We start from the raw sequence: 21,926 nt of genomic DNA on the forward strand, positions 1-21,926 counted from the left end.
GTTCAAAAATAAGGAAGGTGGAGAGAAGGCTCCGTGGTTAAGAGCATTTTCTGCTCTTTTAGAGGACCCAGATTTGATTCAGGCTCACATTCTATGGGCTGATAATAAACATATTCTACAGCCCTACGTGTGTTTTTAATGGGAATCTACACTGATACCTCTCAAGGGAATTGTTTCATTCTTGTCTAGCACAGCAAGTGACATAGAATGTGATACATGCCAGCTAAAACAGTGCATAGTAGAAGACTTTTGGACTTCCTACCAGGTTGCCAGTGTTACTAGTCTAAATCAGTGGCACCTTTGTGTTCCTTTGACAGTGACTTTCAAATGATGATGTATAAGTCAAAGTAGAATTATTACTATTTATGTGACCATGAACTTAACATTTCATTTCCCACAATAAGCATATGGGGCATATGAATATTCCTGTCCTGCTCTGACCCCAAATTGGAAATCTTGATTGTCTGGACCTAACTGTAAAGATGAAAGCCTAGGGTGCAACATGGCTTGGGATCCTAGACCAAGAACACTTTAGTGACAATACAAAATGGTCTTCCTTTTAACAAAACACAAAGACATTTCTGAGTTGCAGAGTAGAGGGTTCTGGAGTGTGTCACAGATGACAAACTTGATCCTACTATAAACCCCTGGTCTCTTTGTCTTTCACATTTTATCTTCCCAGAAAGCGTCTCTCATCATACCTCTTACTATAACTGACATTCCAAAATTTGACTAAACCCAGCCTATGCTTCCCCCAGAATCCATTTAGTGGAGCTAGGCAGGGTGACATTTACCCAAGACTTTTGCTAAATGCCATGAGAATATAAAATTTAAATTGACATAAAATACACATTGAAAAATAAATAGGACAATATAAGCTATCTAAAGTACAGATTTCCAATTCTAGGAATGTCAATAAATGAATCAGTTGACACAGTCTCAAATCAGCTGATGAGAATGTATCATCTGCCATGAACCTCTTTCTCTCCCAGCACCACTGACCTTTTAGCTTTATGCACACATTCCTTAGCCCAAGACCTTCATCCCAACTTCCATCATCAAAACATTCCCAACAACCAGGCAGGTCCTCAGTCCTGTCTAGCAACAGGAAAAAACTTGATTATTTACTTGGATACGAAACACTACTACTTTGCAAATTCCTGAAAGACTGGGTGTTGGCCCTGATTTTAAAATTCAATTTCCTACATAGAAACAATTGATTTTGCTAAAGCCCACTACCTTTTTGCAGTATTCCAAAGCAGTATTTCAGCATGAAACAAATGAAGGATCAAAATTCAATTAGCACAAATATTAGAGTGGGGTAGGCAGGGATGGCCAAAGTAAAATTATTCAGATTGTGATTTAGTGAGCACCAAAGTAATATGAAATACATCCCTTATGGGAGTCACTTTTGATGCCTATGGACAGAGATTTAGGCTGTTAAATTCCATGCTTTGTGCTTTGGTGCTTCTCTCATAGAAGCCAGCATTTAATAGGTTTTCTCTAACACTAGAGCACTCAATAATGACCTACCAAGTGACTGACTGACTGGCTGTCCTTGAACAGAGGCATCAACATTTTTTTGTGATGAGCATTGTATTTTATGATTCTAACCCGACACATTAGATCATTGTTCTTCAAATATTTTGAAGAAACAATCTGAAGGATATTCTTTATGATCATTTTGTTAATAAATTTATTTTTAAAAAATACCTTTTTGTGTTTTGCATATATTCTCTTTATATTGTAAATAAATATTATATGATGAAGGAAGCATTTTTAGATTTACAAGTAAAGAGTCAAAAGAAATATCTGGAAAGAAATAATAGCCCAATAAGGTATTTTCCCTTCAAGTTTGATAAATAGATCTTTTAACAACAGCTTATACAGTGAAATTGCTGCGTGAATGAGCATTTTATGTCACATTCCAGCCAGTAGCTGACAACACTTTCAATGTGATGTTAACGATCTGAAAGATATTGGAATAATTTTACAAATTAATACTGTAGCCATGAAATACCCAGCCCTGTAACTGTTCTCCTCTAGAAACCTCCTTTTCCATCTTATTTCCTAAGAACTCCATATGATATGCTGCTCCTGTTAAGCAAACTACTTTACAGGGCAATAAACGGATTTATTAAGTAATTGGCATGCAGATAGAAGAAAACTACCATTTCTTGCAGAAGAACTAAAATTGTTACTGGGAGCAGAGCAACGTTCATAATTTTAAACTCTATCACAAATTGCAGATGCCAAGCACATTCACAATAGTGGTACAGTTCCATCATGGATTAGATATGGACATGGTTTTAGCATTTTAGTGCGGGAATAATTTTGGCAATATAAATGTGAGCTAACCTGTAAGGATTTAAAAGTACCAGGTGAGGCATTAAATACATCCTTCCTATAGCAGGGTAAAAAAAATCATTTTAGGAAAAGGATATAGAGGGTTGATAATTCATGACCTAAGAGAAGACATGGGAACACACCAAAGGCACTTCCTAATAAAAATGAAGATGCTGATACACACATTTATTAAATGCCCAGAGGGTAGCAAGCATGATGGTAGCTCCATAAAAAAGGCCAAGTGCTTCTCTTTCATAATGAAAAAAAAAGAAATATCAGAATGTCCCTAAAGATGGTTAAAAAATAAGGCAGTGAGTTTGGTTTTAATAAAAGATATGGTTGACAGACAGTAGAAATTAATAACAAAATAAGTTACTGACCAAATTGCCTTCCACACTATTCCCAAAGACAGATCTATCTCTGTCAGAGAAAATGGGCAAAGCCTCAAGCAAGCAAACAAAGAGAAAATCGTGGGGGTTTGGGGATGACAACCAAATTATTTTCTGCTTATGCATTCCTTCAGAAAGCAAGCTGATCTTAGAGATCAAAAGAAGTAATCTCAAGCTGTAACTCAGCCCTACATGAAAAAGCTATGACTGGAATACAACCGTGTGATTTCCAAAGCCCTTGCAAGTCTCTGTTGTTGCTGAGTGTCCTCGCATAGCTGTATTCTTTTACTCTTACTCATTCCCAGGTGAAACAGAGATTCCAAGAACATTAGTGATGTTTATGCTCAGGCAAAACAGTATGGGGGAAGAATTGGGAGATAGTCTCCGGTGCCTTCAATACTGGCCAGATCCTTAGGTGTTGAAAAGTTTTGTGTAGTTCTTGGTAAGTCTATGCTCTCAAGGAGATCCCCATAGTTCTGAGGGGAAGCCACCTGTGTCTCTGTTCTATCCATAGTGTATGTCCTTGCTCCGAGAGCCATTTTATCATCTTCTTATCACTAAAAACTCTTCCTCATTTCGTTAATTTTTTGGATTATATTCCAAATAATTGAGATCATATTCATTCTTTTCCTCAGAAAACAATTACCTAATAATATTGATTAAACTTCTAGCTTGACAATCCAGCACTGTTTCAGCCAATGGCACAAATACAAACTAGTTGATTTATCAGAAAATGTGTAACTTCCAGTGTTTCTACTTTTGAGGATTCAGAGTTGCTCAAGATAGAACAAAGGCAAATTTTGAAATGCCTCAAAAAAGAGGTATATGATGTTATTAAGCACATGTCATGTTAAGTAGATCTGTGCATTTAATGTCTACTAATCAGATCATTCCTTTGGTAATTTGCACGCATCTAATTCTCCTGCTTAAAATTTTCCATGGTTTAGGATGGTTCAACATATGAAAATCCATCAGTGCAATGGATTGTTTATCCACCATATAAACAAACTGCAAAAGAAAAACCACATGATCATCTCACTAGATGATGAAAAAGCCTTTAACAAAATCCAACATCCCTTCATGAAAAAGATCTTGGAGAGAACAGGAATAACAGGAACATATCCAAACATGATAAAAGCAATATACACCAAACCAACAGCCAACATCAAACTACATGGAAAGAAACTCAAAGAGATTCCTCTAAAAAATCAGGAACAAGACAAAGCTGTCCTCTCTCTCCATATCTCTTCAAAATTGAACTTGAAGTTCTAGGTAGAGCAATAAGACAACAAAAAGAGATCAAAGGGATACAAATTGAAAAGGAGGAAGTCAAACTTTCACTATTTTCAGATGATATGATCGTCTACATAAGTGGCCCAAAAAACTCTACCAGGGAACTCCTACAGCTGATAAACACCTTCAGCAAAGTAGCAGAATACAAAATTAACTGAAAAAATCAGCAGCCCCACTATATACACATGATAAATGCAATGAGAAAGAAATCAGAGAAACATCTCCCTTCACAATGTCCACAAGCAACATAAAATATCTTGGGGTAATACTAACCAAAAAAGTGAAAGACCTGTACAGTAAGAACTTTGAGTCTTTAAAGGAAGAAATTAAAGAAGATACCAAAAAATGGAAATATGTCCCATGCTTTTGAATAGGAAGAATCAACATAGTAAAAATGGCAATCTTAATAACTGTAATATTCTGGTGAAATTTTTTACCCAATTCATGCTAGAACCTAGAGATTCCTTACTGTAAAGTAATACTATGAAGGGGAAATGCCCACTATGGAGTAAATTTAATAATTCTTTCCTGCATGCAAACATTAATAAACATGAACAGTTGAGGAAACTTGGCAACATGAATAAAAACAAGAGTAAATAGGAAGTGTCTAAAGAAAACGGCTGAAATTTTTGTCATGAATTCTGAGAATAAATGTTTTTATAAAAAGCTATTTAAAAAAGGCAATCTTGCCAAAAATAATCTACAGATTCAACACAATCCCCATCAAAATCCCAACACAGTTCTTCACAGACCATGAAAGAACAATACTCAACTTTATATGGAAAAAAAAAAAACAGGATAGCCAAAACGGTTCTGTACAATAAAGGATCTTCTGGTGGCATAAACATCCCTGACTTCAAGCTCTATTATAAAGCCACAGTTCTGGAAACAGCTTGGTATTGGCACAAAAATAGACAGATAGACCAATGGAATCAAATTGGAAACCCTGATATTAACCTGCACACCTACAAACACCTTATTTTTGACAAAAATGCTAAATCTATACAATGGAAAAAAGATAGCATCTTCACCAAATGGTGCTGGCACAACTGGATTCAGACATGCAGAAGTTTGCAGATAGATCCATATCTGTCACCATGCACAAAACTTAGATCTCACAAAACAAAGATCTCAACATAAATCCAGCCACACTGAATCTTCTAGAAGAGAAAGTGGGAGATACTCTTGAACAAATTGGCACAGGAGACCGCTTCCTGAACATTACACCAGTAGCACAGACTTTGAGATCTGCAATTAATAAATGGGACCTCCTGAAACTGAGAAGCTTCTGCAAGGCAAAGGAAACAGTCAGTAAACAAAATGACAGCCCACAGAATGGGGAAAGATCTTCACCAACCCCACATCTGACAGGGGGCTGATTTCCAAAATATACAATGAACTCAAGAAGCTAGCCACCAAAACACCAAACAATGAAATTAAAAACTGGGGTACAGAACTAAATAGAGAATTCTCAACAGGGGAATCTGAAATGGCTGAAAGACACTTAAGAAAGTGCTCAAAATCCTTGGCCATCAGAGAAATGCAACTCAATACAACTCTGAGATACCATCTTACACCAGCCAGAATGGCTAAAATCAAAAACACCAAAGACAATCTATGCTGGAGAGGATGTGGAGAAAAAGGAACACTCCTCCATTGCTGGTGGGAGTGCAAACTTGTAAGACCACTTGGGAAATCAGCATGGTGGTTGATCAGAAAAATGGGAATCAGTCTACCTCAAGATCCAGCCATTCCTCTCTTGGGCATATACCCAAATAATGCACATTCATACAACAAGGACATAACCATGTTCATAGCAGCATTGTTTGTAATAGCCAGAACCTGGAAGCAACCTAGATGCCCCTCAACTGAAGAATGGATAGAGAAAATGTGGTACATTTATACAATGGAGTACTACTCAGCAGAAAAAAAGCAAGGGAATCTTGAAATTCACAGGCAAATGGATGGAACTACAAGAAACAATCCTGAGTGAGGTAACCCAGTCACAAAAAGACAAATATGGTATGCACTCACTCTTTCATGAATTTTAGACATAGAGCAAAGGATTACCAGCCTATAATCCTCTTCACCAAATAAACTAGAAACAAGAAGGACTCTAAGGGAAAAATGCATGGACCCCAGAGAATGGGAAGGGGCAGGATCTCCTGAGCTAATTGGGAGCATGAGGGGAGAGGGAGAGGAAGCTGTGAGAATGAGAGGAGGAGAAGAGGAGGGGAGAGGAGGAAATGGAGGACCAGAAATGTTGGGGGAAGAATAGAGGAGAGCAGGATGAGAGATACCATATCAGAGGGAGCCATTATAGGTCTGAGGAGAGATCTGGCACTAGGGAGATTTCCAGATATCTACAAGGATGACATGAACTGACAATCTAGGCAATAGTGGAGAGGATACCCTAAATGCCCTTCCCCTAAAATGAGACTGATGACTACTTTTTAGGCCATCCTAGAGCTCTCATCCAGTGGCTGATGGAAGGAGAGGCAAACATCCACAGATATACACTGAACTGAACTCTGGAACCTAGATGCAGAAAGGGAGGAATGAAGATCAAAGGGGTAGGTAGCATGCTGGTGAAACCCAAAGAAATAGCTGGCCTGAACAAGGGGAGCACATGGACCCCATACTGCTCTCTGGGAGGCCAGCACAGGACTGATCCAGACCCCTGAACATGGATGTCAATGAAAAGGCCTCTGTGCTCTAGGGGCCCTGGTAGTGGATCAGTATTTTTCCCTGGTGTAAGAAGGGACTTTGAGAACTCATCCCATGTGAAGGGATGCACTCTCGGCCTGGACACATGGGGAAGGGCCTAGGCCTGGCCCAGGATGATGTGGTGGGCTTTGGGAAGCCCCTGTCGAGGGCCCTACCCTGCCTGGGGAGTGGATGGTGGATGGGGTGGGGGGAGGGGAGAGAGAAGGGATTAACATGTGAAGCAAACTTTTTCCTAATGTAAACTAAAAAAAAATTAAAAAGGAAAAAAAAACAAAAATTATGTAATTAAAACACTTATAAACTTTGGGTAGTTGCCAATCACTGGGTCAAATTAAGGGTAAAATACAATTCAGGGCTCAGGAGCTTATCAGAGCACTTGATCCACTTTCAACCCTAAGGACATTTGTAGAGCTATGCTTTGGAAAGTTTCTAGGTACCAAGGTTACCTAGCGAGTCAGATATTCCAGGCTACAGACGTTTTTAGGATGCATACAGTAATGAACTTGAACTATTCATATATTGGGGTTTGAGGAAGGTGGAAAGAGAAGGAGCAGGAAAGGGAGTGGGAGCGGGGATTGGCACGTAAAATGAGAAAAGATTGCTTTAAAATTTAAAAAATGATTAAAAATAAAGTTATCCACCCCCAAAACAATTGCTATGTTTTGATTTTCCAGTTGCCGCATATCCACATCCAACTTAGTATGAAACGTTTGCTATATGTAAGTAGTAAAACCAGGAAAGTATTATTTCAAGGCTTTGTGGTATACCATTAACGTTTGGAAATCTGGATGACTAACACAAAAATATCCTCCTAGTAACTGAAAAAAAAAACACCTTTCCTTGCCTTTTTGAAAAATAATAGGCAGCAAAATTTCAAGGTTTTCAACAGACTGGTCTTGACATTCAAAAACAGCATGGACACGATCATGATAAACAGAGAGGGAGCATACTTTCTTCTCTTACGTAAAAAAAGATGAACTTCTTTACAGTCATAACTACATGTTACTAAACCAAATGTTGACAATTCCATTTCTGAATTTGGAATGCTGTTCCTCTTTGTTGCTCATATGAAACGACCTCATGAAAGAGGACACAAATCCAGGTTTGGTAGCACACATGTATAATCCCAGAACACAGGAGGCAAAGACAAGTGTATCTCTGTGAACTGAAGGCCAGACTGCTCTACAAAGTGAGTCTACTCTATGGACAAGCAAATAACCCATTCATCTAAAAGCAAAACTAGGTGCCATGAGGTGCCAGATTGAAACTTTAATAGACTACCATGATAATATGCATTGTCATAAAGTGATTACAAAATAGAGTTCATTTTTAAAGACAAAATTTGTCAGGTCCTGTTCAGTCAGGTGCATACAGTGATAAAGAAAGCAGACACCCACCCATGTACTTCTAGAACACATTATGGTAGAAAAACATAGATAAGTCGAATAAAGTATATACTATTTTGTCAATCAACCTCCATGATTAATTATAGAAAGGAAACCAAAATAGCTAGGATAAGAGGAAGATGAAAATATTGGAATCAAGAAGAAATCATTCACAGAAAATACTTAAACCCTTTAAAGGAATAAGAGCATGAGCCATTATTATTCTTTCTAGAGGAAGATAATTCCATGCAGAGGGAACACAGAATGAAAACAGCGGAGATTGCAATTGCCTGGCGTTTTTGAGAAGTCGAAGAGTGATCAAGAGGGAGAGCAGTAAAAATGATAACAGATAAAAGATGGTATTCTTATATATGAGGAGGAAATGAAAGGAAGACACGCATCATGGGTGGATGCGAGAAGGACCAGGACTTTGAAACTTATTGAAGCCTTTCTTTTCTCGATCCAGGAGAGTGGCAAATGTTGAGCCCACATGTAATTTGTATATCCAGTAACACAAAAAGAATCATTATTCCCACAAGTATAGTATGCACACGTGTCCAGCCTTTTGACAATGCAACATGGCATTTTCATCTACAAAGTTTATACTCAAGAACCATACAACAGAGTTACAAATATACATCACATAAAGTTTTAAGTAAGTTTATGAATCTGACCTCATTCAAAACTACCTTCAGCCATATGCAGCTGCACATGGTTCAAATAACAGGATGGACGCATCTAGACCCTATTTGACAAGGAAAACAACTTGAAGCTAGCTAATATATCATTTTCTAAAGGCTGTAAGAACCTGGATAATTCTTAAATGACTACAAATCAAAGGCCAGAATTTATCCATTTTATCACAACATTGTATGATAAATTCATCTGATTTTTATTGATTCCTTTCAAATTAACAAAGAATATTGCCTTAGGTTTGGTATTGAAGTGACGCAAATGTTCCAACTGGGAAGTCTTACTTTCCATAAAAAGATTCCTACTTAGGAAGTATAATTTAACGTTATTGTGGCTGAGAACACTGAAAATGAAACAAAAGAGTAGTACAGTCAACACAAGAACTTCCTGACTCATCCACTTATTGAATGTCACCGGATTTCCTCCCCATCCTCTGATGTGCTGGCAGACCTTTAATTTCCCATGAATTGATAGTTTTCTGGAGATAATGGGAAGGGAAAAGAGCTTTTTCTGGCCCATATTAAACTAGGCTAAAATATAAGCTCTAAGAAACTTGTTCGCATATTGACTTCTCCAAAAACTCCAAATCACACAGAGGATCCACTGCACCAACAGTCAAGATGAGGTCATTTTGCACAATGTGAGGTCTTATTAAACAAAGATAGCCTACTGAACAAAGTAGGCTTTATGTAAATGTATAATTACTGGTGGCTTTATATAAAAGTAGAATTAGTGGTAGCATAAAATGACAGGAAACTGGTAAGATAGGCTGAAAAATTAAGAACAAGAAAGAGGAACTGGTGAGATTTTCAACCACATTATAATCTTGAAGACTGTCAAGTTTTCAAATCCCAACACTATTTTCATTTCCTCACCTCTTCACCCAATTTTCACAGAATTATCCAACATTGTAGTTACTCATTTTCTCATATTCTGGCTCTCCTAATTGTTCTCATCAAAGAGTGAAACCCCAGACTTATTGGAACATAAATATATAGTTTTGCCACATGTAAATCAAAGTGTCAGAATATTGTTTCTCTAAACCCTGGGTAAGTATATCCTCATTGTCTCCATATAATGCAGTTCAAAAGGTCTAAGTGCCTGAACCTCTACTCTCGCTCATTTCTGAGCCATTCAAAACTCAATAAATGATACTATCATTCCCCCAATTGCTCAGTATACTAAGTTCACTATGACATCTTTAATCCTCCCTCCTCTCTAATAATTGTATGTAATCCATGAACAATTTTTAAGGCTACCATCAAAATTTATCCTCATGCCATGAGGATAGTCCTTTCTGCTATGAGGATAATCAGAGTTACCATCATCTGTCAGCAACTTCCTACTGGTATTTTGGCTTTGGCTCAAACTTTGGACTCAGGAAGCCAACAATAACCAAAATGCAGTTAATTCTAAATCATAAATCAGATCATACCATGCTTCTGCTTAAACTCAATCAATATCTGTATCAGGGTAAAACACAAAGGTTCCTTATGAAGTTCATAATCTTGTAGGATCTGGCCCTTGCCCATTTTTCAATCCCATCTTAAGCCTCTCTTCTTTCATCCCAACCACACTGGTCTCCTTTCTGTTCCTAACTGATGTAAAGAGCTCTCTCTCACCTCAGTATCTTTGTGTTCACTAATTTCTCTGCCTAAAGTATTCTTTTCTCATTTAGCTGTTGTTATTTTTTATTCTGATCATTCAAATCTCATGATAAATTTTAGATCTTCACTTAGGTCCTTTCCAAAGCACCCCTCTTCTGCCTAATGAAACTATGAACATATCACCTTGTTAATATGTTTCATATCCCTCCATCTGTGATTCTGGGAGTCTGTTTCTTATTTTGTTATTTCCGTATTATTTGTGTAGACTACAGGCCTTCTAAAGGCAGAAACTCTGTCTTCTAAACTGGGGAAAGAAAGTATATTTTGGATTATCTAGTGATCTATGAGGAGTATGCCACCACAAAAGACAGCTCAACTGCAGAAACAAGGACAACTACAACTGCATATCTTCAAAGGTTGCCCACATCATAGATAAGACGTGTCCAGCATCCCACTCTCATCCCACCCTCTTCCTTTCTAATTACAAAACAAGTCTAATAATGAAAATAACAAAATGAGATTCTTTACTATACATATAGAAACAAGCAGACAATAGCCTCTTTAATCCCATTAAACAAATATTTATTCAATGCCCAATTGGGTTCTAAGCTTTGTTCTCGACATTGACAGTAGAATTATCAATAATGAGATAGAGAAATTGTCCTTTGGTAGCACACAGCCTAATAAGGGTGAGCTCAGTAGAAGTCATAAAACATAAGTACTGTGGTTATAAATCAGTAAGCAGGGCTATCATAACGTTACAAAAGACATTCATAACACAAAAGAGGCGGCACTTTTGAACGCTTTTGTTAAAAAGAGACACTTGGACTAGAATCCAATATCACTGGAGCAAAGACATCAGTCACACACAAACTAACCCAGAGGGCACCTAGCATTTTCCTGACTGGAACTGGTACACACTAACTGGGGAATTTTCTATGCCTGTTAGAAAGATCAAGTCCAACCCTGGGGTCTGTGGAATCTGTTTGAAAGCTTCATGCATCAGAAACATTTCTGTGCCCCTGAACTTTCTGTGCAGTCAGAAGCATGGGGTGCCAGGGCACAGAAATAACTCAGTAGAAATCATTTCTCTGCTGAGCTACCAAAGAACTGGCTACTCTCAGTGTCATGTTTAAAGGGGCAAAACGTCAGTGAAGTACAAGTCTCAGGCATGCAGTTGATTACATAAAAGCAAGCCTACAGCTTGCCAGAAACTTAAACTGCAACCATTGCCTCCCAATAGGACAATGCAAAAAACTACCATGTAAAATGGACCAGTCACAGCACTTCTGGAAGAGACCCACCCATGTTTTCTTGACTCATGAATCAGCATCTCTAATTAAAAATTAGTAAGTAGACTTTTGAACAGTAAATTTTAGTCAAACATTGTTTTATGAGTTCCAGTTTCCTACATATCAAGGAGTTACTAACAGCAACTTTTCTAGGTTATTCCTGGCAGTAGATGGGATAGTGATGCTCTCCAAGATCAACTCCAAGATGAACTCAGAAATGCAACATTACTTTCCTACTAGATGACTCGCTCAAAGCTTTGTCAGTATTCTCTCTTCAATTCAGGGTAGACTTTACTGTCAATGTCTGCTTCACCTGGAGAACATCTATGTATTTCCCATGATCCCATCACCTGCAATACAAATTCCTTCAAGCAATGTTGGCCTCTCTTTGAATAACCAATCACATCACTCAGTAAGTAAATTCTTGAAACTTTATCAAAGACCCAAAGTCAACATTTTTGCTTAAAAAAAAAGTAATACATAGTTCAACAAAGTAAAAAAAAACATTGACAAAAAATGCATCAGAAAATGAAGAAATAAAACTATCTCCAGTCAGAGATGTCATGATTTTATAAATAGGAAATCCAAGGGTTAGGTGGAGGGAAGGTAGGGGGGAGCGAGAGGAGGGGAGAGAGAGTGAACAATGGTTGGTATGTAAAATGAGAAATAAAGAAAACCCGACACACATAAAATTCCTAGAACTGACATGTAAATTTAGCAGAATTGCAGGATTTAAGGAGGTAGAATGAGAACATACAAAATCAATTACATTCCTATATTCAAACAATTAATCTGAGCATTAATATTTGAAATTAGAGTATCAGTTGTAATAGCATCAATATGTAAAGGATCTGTGTATTGACTATTGTATTACTTTCCTGTTGATGTGATAAAAATATCTCAAATAAAGAAAATTAGAGAATAAAGGGTTTCCAAAGGTAGAGAGTCTTCTGTAAGGGAAGACATGGCCTAAGTCTTGAAAGGCGTGATAGCAGGAGAAGGAAGTTGACTGATCACATCGTCTTCCATGTACAGGAAACAAAGGAAGAGAACTATAAGCAGGTAAAGCTATAAAACTTCAAAGTCCACCCCCAGTGAATTACCTCCAGCAAGGATCTGCCTCCTAATCATTCCATAGCCTCCTAAAAAGTGCTACCAACTGGTGACAAATTATTCTAAATATATAAGCCTATGAGGAACATTTCTCACTCAAACAACTTCATAAATAAATCTTTCAAAACTATATACAAGAGCTGTGTGCAGAAATCTATTAAACACTGAAGAAATAAAACTTAGAAACAACCTAGATGCTCTTCCACTAAAAAATAGATAAAATGTGGTACATTTACAAAATGGAATACTAATCAGTGATTAAAAAAATAACATCTTGAAATTTGCAGGCAAATGGATAGAACTAGAAAAAAACCATCCTGAGTGAGGTAACCCAGGCACAGAAATACAAACATGGTATGTACTCACTCATACATAAGTGGATAGTAGCATAAAGCAAAGGATAACCAGCCTAAAGTTCACAACCCCAGAGAAACCAAGAAACAAGGAGGACCCTAAGAGAGATATACAAATGGACCCTGGGAAGGGGAAAGGGCAAGAGCTCCTGAGTAAATTGGGAGCATGGGGGAGAGGGGAGCATAGTAGGGGAGTGAGGAGGGGAGAAGGGGAGTGGTTAGGAAAATGTGAAGGATCAGGAAAGTTGAGTTGGGGGAAGGACAGAGAGGGAGAGCAAGGAAAGAGATATCTTAGTAGAGGGAGCACTTATAGGGTTAGCAAGAAACCTGGCACAATGGAAATTCCCAGGAATCCACAAGGATGACCCCAGCTAAGAATCTAAGCAATAGTAGAGAGGATACCTTAACTGCCCTTCCCCTATAATTAGATTGATGCCTACCTTAATGGTCATCATAGAAACTTCATCCAGTAACTTACTGATGGAAGCAGAAGCAGAGATTCACAGCTAAGCACTGAGCCTAACTCCTGGAATCCAGTTGTAGAGAGACAGGAGTGATGAGCAAAGGGGTCTAGACCATGTTGGGGAAACCCAGAGAAACAGCTGACCTGAGCAAGTGGAAGCTCAATGACTCCAGACTGACAGCCGGGGGAACCTACATAAAACTTAACTAGGTACTCTGAATGTGGGTGACAGTTGTGTGGCTTGGGCAGTTTGTGGGGTCAATAGCAGTGGGACCAGTATTTATCCCTAGAGTATGAACTGACTTTTTGGAGCCCATTCCCTATGGAGGGATACATTGCTCAGCCTAGATAAGGGGCGGGGGGGGGGGGGGCTTGGTCCTGCCTCAAGGGATGTGACAGACTTTTTTGATTCCCCATGGGAAGCCTCACCCTCTCTGAGGAGTGAATGGGGGAGGAGAGAAAGTAGGGAAGAGGACCAGAAGGAGAGGAACTGGAATTGGAATATAAAATAAGATTGCTTTAAAAATAAAAAACCACAAGGATAAAAACAATTCTCTTGAGAAAAAAAGAAGTATTAAAATACAAAGATATTCTGTGTTCATTGATCAAAACAGTCAATATTAGTAAGTGGTTATTTCTTCCATGATTCAACTATAGATCTGAGGCAAAGGCCTATTCAACAAAGTGTAGCTAGTACAAGCTAACAATAAAATCCATATGAAAATACAGAAGATTTGGCTTGCCCAAAAATCTTTTAATAGTTTTAATAAAAAAATAAAGTTGTAAGATACTATCAGATAACAAGGTTTATTATAAAATTATATGAAGCAATACATAATGGTATTGGCATATAGCTAGTCAAATTGATCAGTCAAATAAAATATATGGCTTAGAAATAAACATACATATAGGGACAGCTGAAGATATTTAACAAAGAAAAAGGGCAATGCTATTAGGATGATCTTTTCAACAATTGGTACAGTACCAACTATACACACATATGCATAACACTAAAAAATAAAGAAAAAAGAACCTCAGAAAATATTCACAAATTAACTCTAAAGCAGTTACAGACCTAAATGCAAACCTTAGAACCATGAAACTAAGTATAGAAGAAAAATAATTGTGAGCTTAAATCAGATAACAACTTCCTGGGTGTGGTATTAATCCCCTATTCACTTCTAAAAGCAATTGATGGATTAGACTATGGCAAAATGGATTAAATTTTTTTTAAAGATTTCGAGAAGACAAAGAAAACAATAAGTTGAAGCCTGAGAGAAAACATTTGAAAACCACATAGAGAGTCAAAGCTTTGCATGCATTATATCTGATTAATTTTCAAAACTCATCAAAAATAAAATAAAAAGAAAGTACAATATGAAAGTTACCAATAGTAAAATGAAGAGATGTCCAATATAGTCATCTGGAAATGCACATCAAAGTCCCAGTGATGGTTACATATACTAAAGCACTAAAGGAAAAAATTTGTATCTATTCAAAGTATTAGTCAACAAATATAGTCTTGAGCTCTTCCATTCTGACTACTAGTATGGTTCAGATGGTTAGGAACTCTGATCTTTAGTAGTAATACAGTTAGTTCTCTGGCAGCTCTCTCCATTTTCACTCCTATCATCTCACTGATCTCACTACACTCAAAGCCTTTCTTATGAAATAGGGATGAGATTTGTAGCACTCTCCTGTTTTGTGTGCATCCTTTACCCCCATTGCTTTCACCATGAAAGTACTTGGTGTGCTTTTTCTAGACCTTGCCTGAGACACTCTCTATTAGTGTGCTCTATTCCTATGATTACTTTGAATATAGTTCCTCTTTTTTCTTATGTATCTTATGCCACCCATTGGGAAAACAAATCTCACTATATTTTTTGGAACACATTAGTTCATTTCAAGCCTCTGTGCCATTTGCAAAATTCTCTCTCTCATCCATTTTCCTTGGTCAACATTAAGCCATATGACAACAGGTGTTCAGAAAACACATCAATGCTTCTGTGACTCAGTCTTCTAGCCATCACCTCTCCTGTGTCGAGATAACATTTTTAATTTCTTCAGAGTTTGTTACAAGTGCCAATTTCCACGTTGGCCTCTTCTGCTATGGCGTGGGCCCCTTAAATTGTGACTCTCTGAATTTCATACCTAACATAGTACCTTATTCCTTGTAGGAACTCAATAAATACTTGGAAAAAATAAAATGTTCTTTAACACAATTCAATTTACACATTCCCTTAGGCATTCTTTCTTTATCAGGTCTAGATTTTCTGTAGTGTAGAAGTGATACATGAAACATAAGATAATAGTAAAGGCTTATTATTTGTATGGCCCAAAGACAGGGGAAGACCTTCAAGTGTCATTTGGAGACTTGCACATTCCGGGAATCTTCACATTAAGCAAGACCACCCTTTTCAAAAATGGCTAATTACATAAAAAAGATATCTCTCAAATCCTCATGTAAATAAATCATATGTGGATTTACATGAGTTAAAAAAAAAAGAGGGTGAAGTTTTCTGTTTCCTGAGGCTTCGTATAGTTCTAGTTTATATCAAATGCTTCAACCATTCACAAAATGTCTGAGCATTAATGTTGAGGAACTTAATAAGAAGGGAGGTTGGGTGCTAGAAAGCCAAGCCATTTCTTTAGACACAGGACAATATGATGAAATATTTATAGCTTCACTGTAGCCCTGAACTGATGATTGCTTTCTCCAGGAGACTTGTGGGTTTTTGTCATAGTCATATATTACCTTCCAATAACTACCTTAATAGTCCTCCAAGGAGACCCACCTCACTCTCCTGACCATGTTTGCAGAGATGTTTACAGCTGGGTGATTTGTTTTGTTAACATAAATCTGGCACCTGAAGCATTGTGATTCAAAGTTTCTTGCATGATGGATGGCAAACCCTGAAGTTCCTATTATTAACTTAATTGCTCCAGATGCTCCTCCCAGCCCCACTGCGGGCTTCATAGGCAAGAATTCTGTGGCCCATACCCACAGTTGCTGTTGCTTGCATGTCATTCTGGACCTCTTAAAATTTTCCTTTGAAACAGACATGAGAGTTGAAGTTAAGATATGTCAAGAGCTCTAGGAAGAAAAAGGTCAGTTTGTTCCCAGCAGTCCTGATGTGGGTAGAAAACCTGGCAGTGCAGGGCAGAATTCAAAGTGAAACATTTGATTGAGTACCAGCATACGCTTTCCAATAGTCAAGTGGACAGAGGTCTCATACTTAGAAATAAAGAGAGCACCACAATTTTCATTAGGGAAGTTTTAGGGGTGCCATTCCAATCTCAAGTGGAAGACTGACTGACTGGGCTGAAAATCCACATTTGCACGTAAGTGGATATTGAATTTCCTTTGCATGTATAATCAGAAGTGAAATTACTAGATTGTTACTGATTTTATACCAAAAAAGTTAAAGGAAATCCATACTGTTTTCCATAATATCTGTATTGATCTCAATTACATCTGCAAAGCATCTTCTGTGCATATGGGAGTAATATTCTATCGCATTCACAGACTTGTATACATTGCTTATCAGCACCTAGCAGAGACTCTCAGGTCGTATCTCCAATTTTACCCATATACTTATTGGAAGCCAAACCCAGACATAATATCACCTAATTAATATTTATGTGTATATTTCTAAAATAGAAAGAATACATTTTAAGCATAATCTAAGTCATCACCATACTTCAAAATATTTCATTACAATAAGACAGTAAGCACTCAATACTTCTCACTATTTTTGGTTTGTTCATATTATGATCATAATCAACTGTTAAAGTCACCTTGTGGGTTTCTTAAATCTATAGGTTTCTCTTTGCACTTTTCTTAAGGAATGAGAACATAAAAATATTCCAAGGCTATTTACTATTTAACTATCACATTTTTTACTTTAAGATAATTATATATTCCCCTGAGGTTATAAGAAATAATAGAGACACCATGTACTTTTTACCTCATTTTTTTCCAACAGGAAGCAATGCATTATAAAAATTACTGTAAAATCCACAGATGAGACATAGAAAAATTTGCTTCACCCAAAGAATTCCTAGCAACTTTCCTCCTGCAACTAAACCTCTTTAACTTTATCAGTTATTAAACTGTTCCCATTTCATTGTGGTATCATTTTAAGAATGCTACATGAGTGGAATCATTTAGTAGTTAACCAGTAAAAACTGTTTCAATTCAACAAAACTCTGACCCAAGTTGCTGTGTTCATTAACAGCTCATTCATTTGTGCTACTAAATAATGCTTGGTTATATGGATATGCCAGTGTTGGTTTAGCCAAGAGGAATTGAACAGTACCTAGACTGTTTCTTATTTGGGACTCTTAGGGTGTGTGTGTGTGTGTGTGTGTGTGTGTGTGTGTGTGTGTGTGTGTGTGTGTGTGTGTTTAAATTAACACAAAGTTCCATTTCTATGGGATAAATGCACAAGTATATAATTTCTAAATCATGTGATTAGCATGAATTGAAATATCTTTTTAGAAACTGTCTAATTGTTTCCTAGACAGATTGTACCATTTTTCCACCTACTTGGACAAAGAGCTGGTTGTCCATAATGCTCTTTCCACTGGGTTTTCTGTTTGGTCTGGATACATTTTGATTTCCCAGCTGCTGACTTCTTGAGTTCCAATTGTGGAGTATAAAGTATACTGTGTCCTATGGGTTCCTAAGCCAGTCCAGTTCATTCTGCTCTGTATCTTGCAGAGTCTTCCTAATTTTGTTGTAAATGATACCTAAGCATGTTGACTATTCTTACTAAGCATAATAGAAGAAATGTACCTCTACTGCACATTCCCAGGAGCAGAAGGCTCTGGACTGGATGATTCTATCTGCAGAGTCTATTTTCTCTCTGCTTTCCAGATCAGTAAATTTCATTGATTTATTCTCATTAACCGTTTTCTCTTTCTGTAATTCACACTCTGACATCCAGCACAACCCACAAGATTTTTGTGTCAGCTATCATGTTTTTCGATTTGGTTTCCATTTGTTTCCTTTAAATGACTTTTGCCTCTTTTCGGAGATTTTCTAAGTTTTGTTTATTAAGACTATGTACTGCTTTCTTCAACCAGTTTCATGAGGACTGCTTTAAAATCTTTATGAGAAAATTCTACCTTTTTCTTCACCTTAATTTCAGTGTTTGCTGTTTGTCTTTTGTAAATTTGAGAATTATTATTATTATTATTATTATTATTATTATTATTATTATTATTATATCCATATAATGAAAGGGATTTCTTGTATCCTTGATGTTTTGACACTGTATTATGAACTCTGTATCTTATTTCACCTTCTTTTTAGCAAGGAATCCCTTTGCTGAAGTGCATGTACAGTGCCCAGTGGATATCAATTGTTAGCTACCTTCGGAGCCCCACCATTGTCTGTCTCCCCAGCAAAAACAAGATACTGACTCACACAACTTTATTACAGAGAGCTGGAATGTGTAGTTTCCTCTTTCTCTGAGTAACATCTTTCCAATGGATATGGAAAACTGACTCTCATCCTTTCATCATTTCCCCTCCTACTGAACATCATGGCCACCAGAAGGGGTACAGCAGATGGATAACTCACATTATCTTGTAGTCACACTGTAGACTGGAAGCTCCTCTCATTATTTGCAAATGACAGTAGGAAAAAGAAGGAAAACATGGGGAGATACAGTGGTGTGACTAGTTCTGCTTCAAGAGGATTGCTCGGGATCATTATTCACTGAGAGGTTGGTTCACATTACAGTACCAAGAAAAGCAGAGCACCCCCTATTCCTACCAGCTGGAAGATGTAAGGCCACTTCTCTCTTCAATACATTTATACTAACCTATGGAAGAAACAGTATTTCTTATTCTTTCAGAGAATAGAAGTTACAGAAGCTACATGCATATTAAATACTGCTAAATTCTGCCAATGTTACCCTAGCATCAGCAACTTCACCTTGGTTGCAAATGGACAACCACACTTTGTCAACATCAGTTAATAAAATCCAGATGCTATTCCATTATGAATATTACTAGTAATTGCTATAGATTTCTTATTAAATAGCCTCCCCAATTCTCTGTGTTATTTTGTTTTGTTTTGATTTTTTAGACAGTCTCACTATATAGCTCTGGCTGGCCTAGAATTCTCTATGTAGACCAGACTGGCCTTGAACACAACAGAGATCTGCCCTCCTTTGCTTGCTAAGAGTTGGGATTAAAGACATGAGGCACCATGCCTAGCTGTTTAAAGTTAAGAAGTGATAGAACCTTTAAGAGGTACAGACTAGGAGGTCTAGCCACCAAGAGGATGTCATTAAAGTAGATAATAAGACCCCAATTCCTTTTCCTTTTATATCCCACACATGAAATGAGCAACTGTATTCTGTAACATGCTCCCAGCAATGATTTGTGCTTCACCAAAAGCCTCAAAGAAATGGAGCGACAAACAAGGACAAAAATTTTCAAAACTGTAAAAGGAAAATAAAACGTCCTACAAATTATCTCAAGTATTCACTTACAGTAGTGGGAGAGTGGGTAAACACAAAACGCTGGGAGCATTTGAACAGGTTCTTTGGGAGCCATGTGTCTTGATTCATTTCTCTGTATAATAGGGCTGATGCTACCAAGTCAAATATTATTATGCTAACCTGTTTGAAGAAGTGTCAAATCTGTTTTCCAGAATGGCTACACCACTTTACATTCCCACAACACTATGCAATGTCCCAACATGCAGGACATCAACCTGGGGCAAGAGAGTCAGGGATAGGGAATGGGGACAAGAGACGCAGAAAGAACGACCACAAGACAGGATTCTGATCAAGTGGCAAACTTTACTTTTTTCTCAGGCTAGCTTATATAGTCGGCAGAGCAGGATATGGGGAGGGGTAGTATAGGTTGTTTGTGAGCCAGGTGTTAGTGTAGGCAGGATATTAGAGAATGTTTGGCATGATAAAGAGTTCATGAGCAAGAGGTCCAGGAAGGGTTGCCTAGGTGACTGAGCCTGTGGGTGGAGGACTGGGTCAAGTTGTTTCTTTTCTTGAACTGGGGTTCTAAGGAGCTGCTATGTAAAGGTTAACTATGTGGCCTGCCAAGCATGGCCTAGGATCTCATGCTTAGCCCTGAGATTTGGCTCCCAACAATGTAAGACTTCACATTTTTCCACTCTTTCCAATGCTGGTATATCATTTTGATTACAGTGATGTTGGAAGATATGAACTTAGATCCATTTATGCTTGCTTGCATGCTTGCTTGTGACAAGCTCATATGTGACCCAGGTTGGTCATGTGAATGTGACCTCTCAGGCCTCAGCCTCCCAAGTGCTAAGGTTGTACATATGAGCTACCACATCTTGTTCATTATGGTTTTGAACTGAATTCCCCAACATTAATGATATTGGGTATATTTTCCTCTTCCTGTCCAGTTGCATAGCCTCTTGGAAAAATAGTAGTAAAAATATGTTCTCCTTTTTGTTACTTGGGATTTTAATTATTTATGTCCACAAATTTTAAGTGTTCCTAATATCTAATGGCTGCATTCAAGTCCCTTCTCAGATATATGATTGTCAAACTTTTCTCCAGTCTGTGGGTTAGTTTTCTGTTATACTAGTGTTGTTATTTAAAGTAATTATTTTTAAAATATTGGTGAAGTGTAATTTGTAAGCTTAGCTTGTGTTTTTGAAGTAATATTCAAGAAACCATTGTCTGTTTGACTCTCTTAGGCTTACAAGGGTTTTTAAACCTGGGCTCTTAAAGTCAGTGTATAATTTCTGTTAATTTTTATATGTAGTATAAGGCAGAGGTATAATTTTTTACTTATTTGTTTGTTTTTACATGTGATTATTCATTTGTCTTAGTAGTTTACTTTAAAAACTATTCTTTCCTCATTTTGTTTCTTGGGGGGAAAGATTCAGTTGTTCATTATTAATTAAGACATTAGTTAGAGTACTTCACATAAGCCATTTATCATTTTGATGAATGTTTTAGCTTGGACTCTCATAACAAAATACTATAAATTAGGTTGCTTGAGCAACAGAAGTTTATTTCTCACTCTTCTTTCATATGGCAGTCTGAAACCAAGAAGTTAACACAATTCCTTTCTGAAAACTCTCTTCCAGGCTTAAAAATGGCTGCCACTGGACTAACATGCCATCATTTTCTCAGCAGGAGCATTAATCCTATTGCATTAGTTCCATCCTTATTACCTTACTTTTCCTCTATTCTCTGCATGGGCCTTTTCTCCAAACATAATTGTAGTAACAGGTAGCGTTTCAACATATAA

This window comes from Cricetulus griseus, chromosome X (assembly GCF_003668045.3).
Source record: "Cricetulus griseus strain 17A/GY chromosome X, alternate assembly CriGri-PICRH-1.0, whole genome shotgun sequence".
Classification (NCBI taxonomy): Eukaryota; Metazoa; Chordata; class Mammalia; order Rodentia; family Cricetidae; genus Cricetulus; species Cricetulus griseus.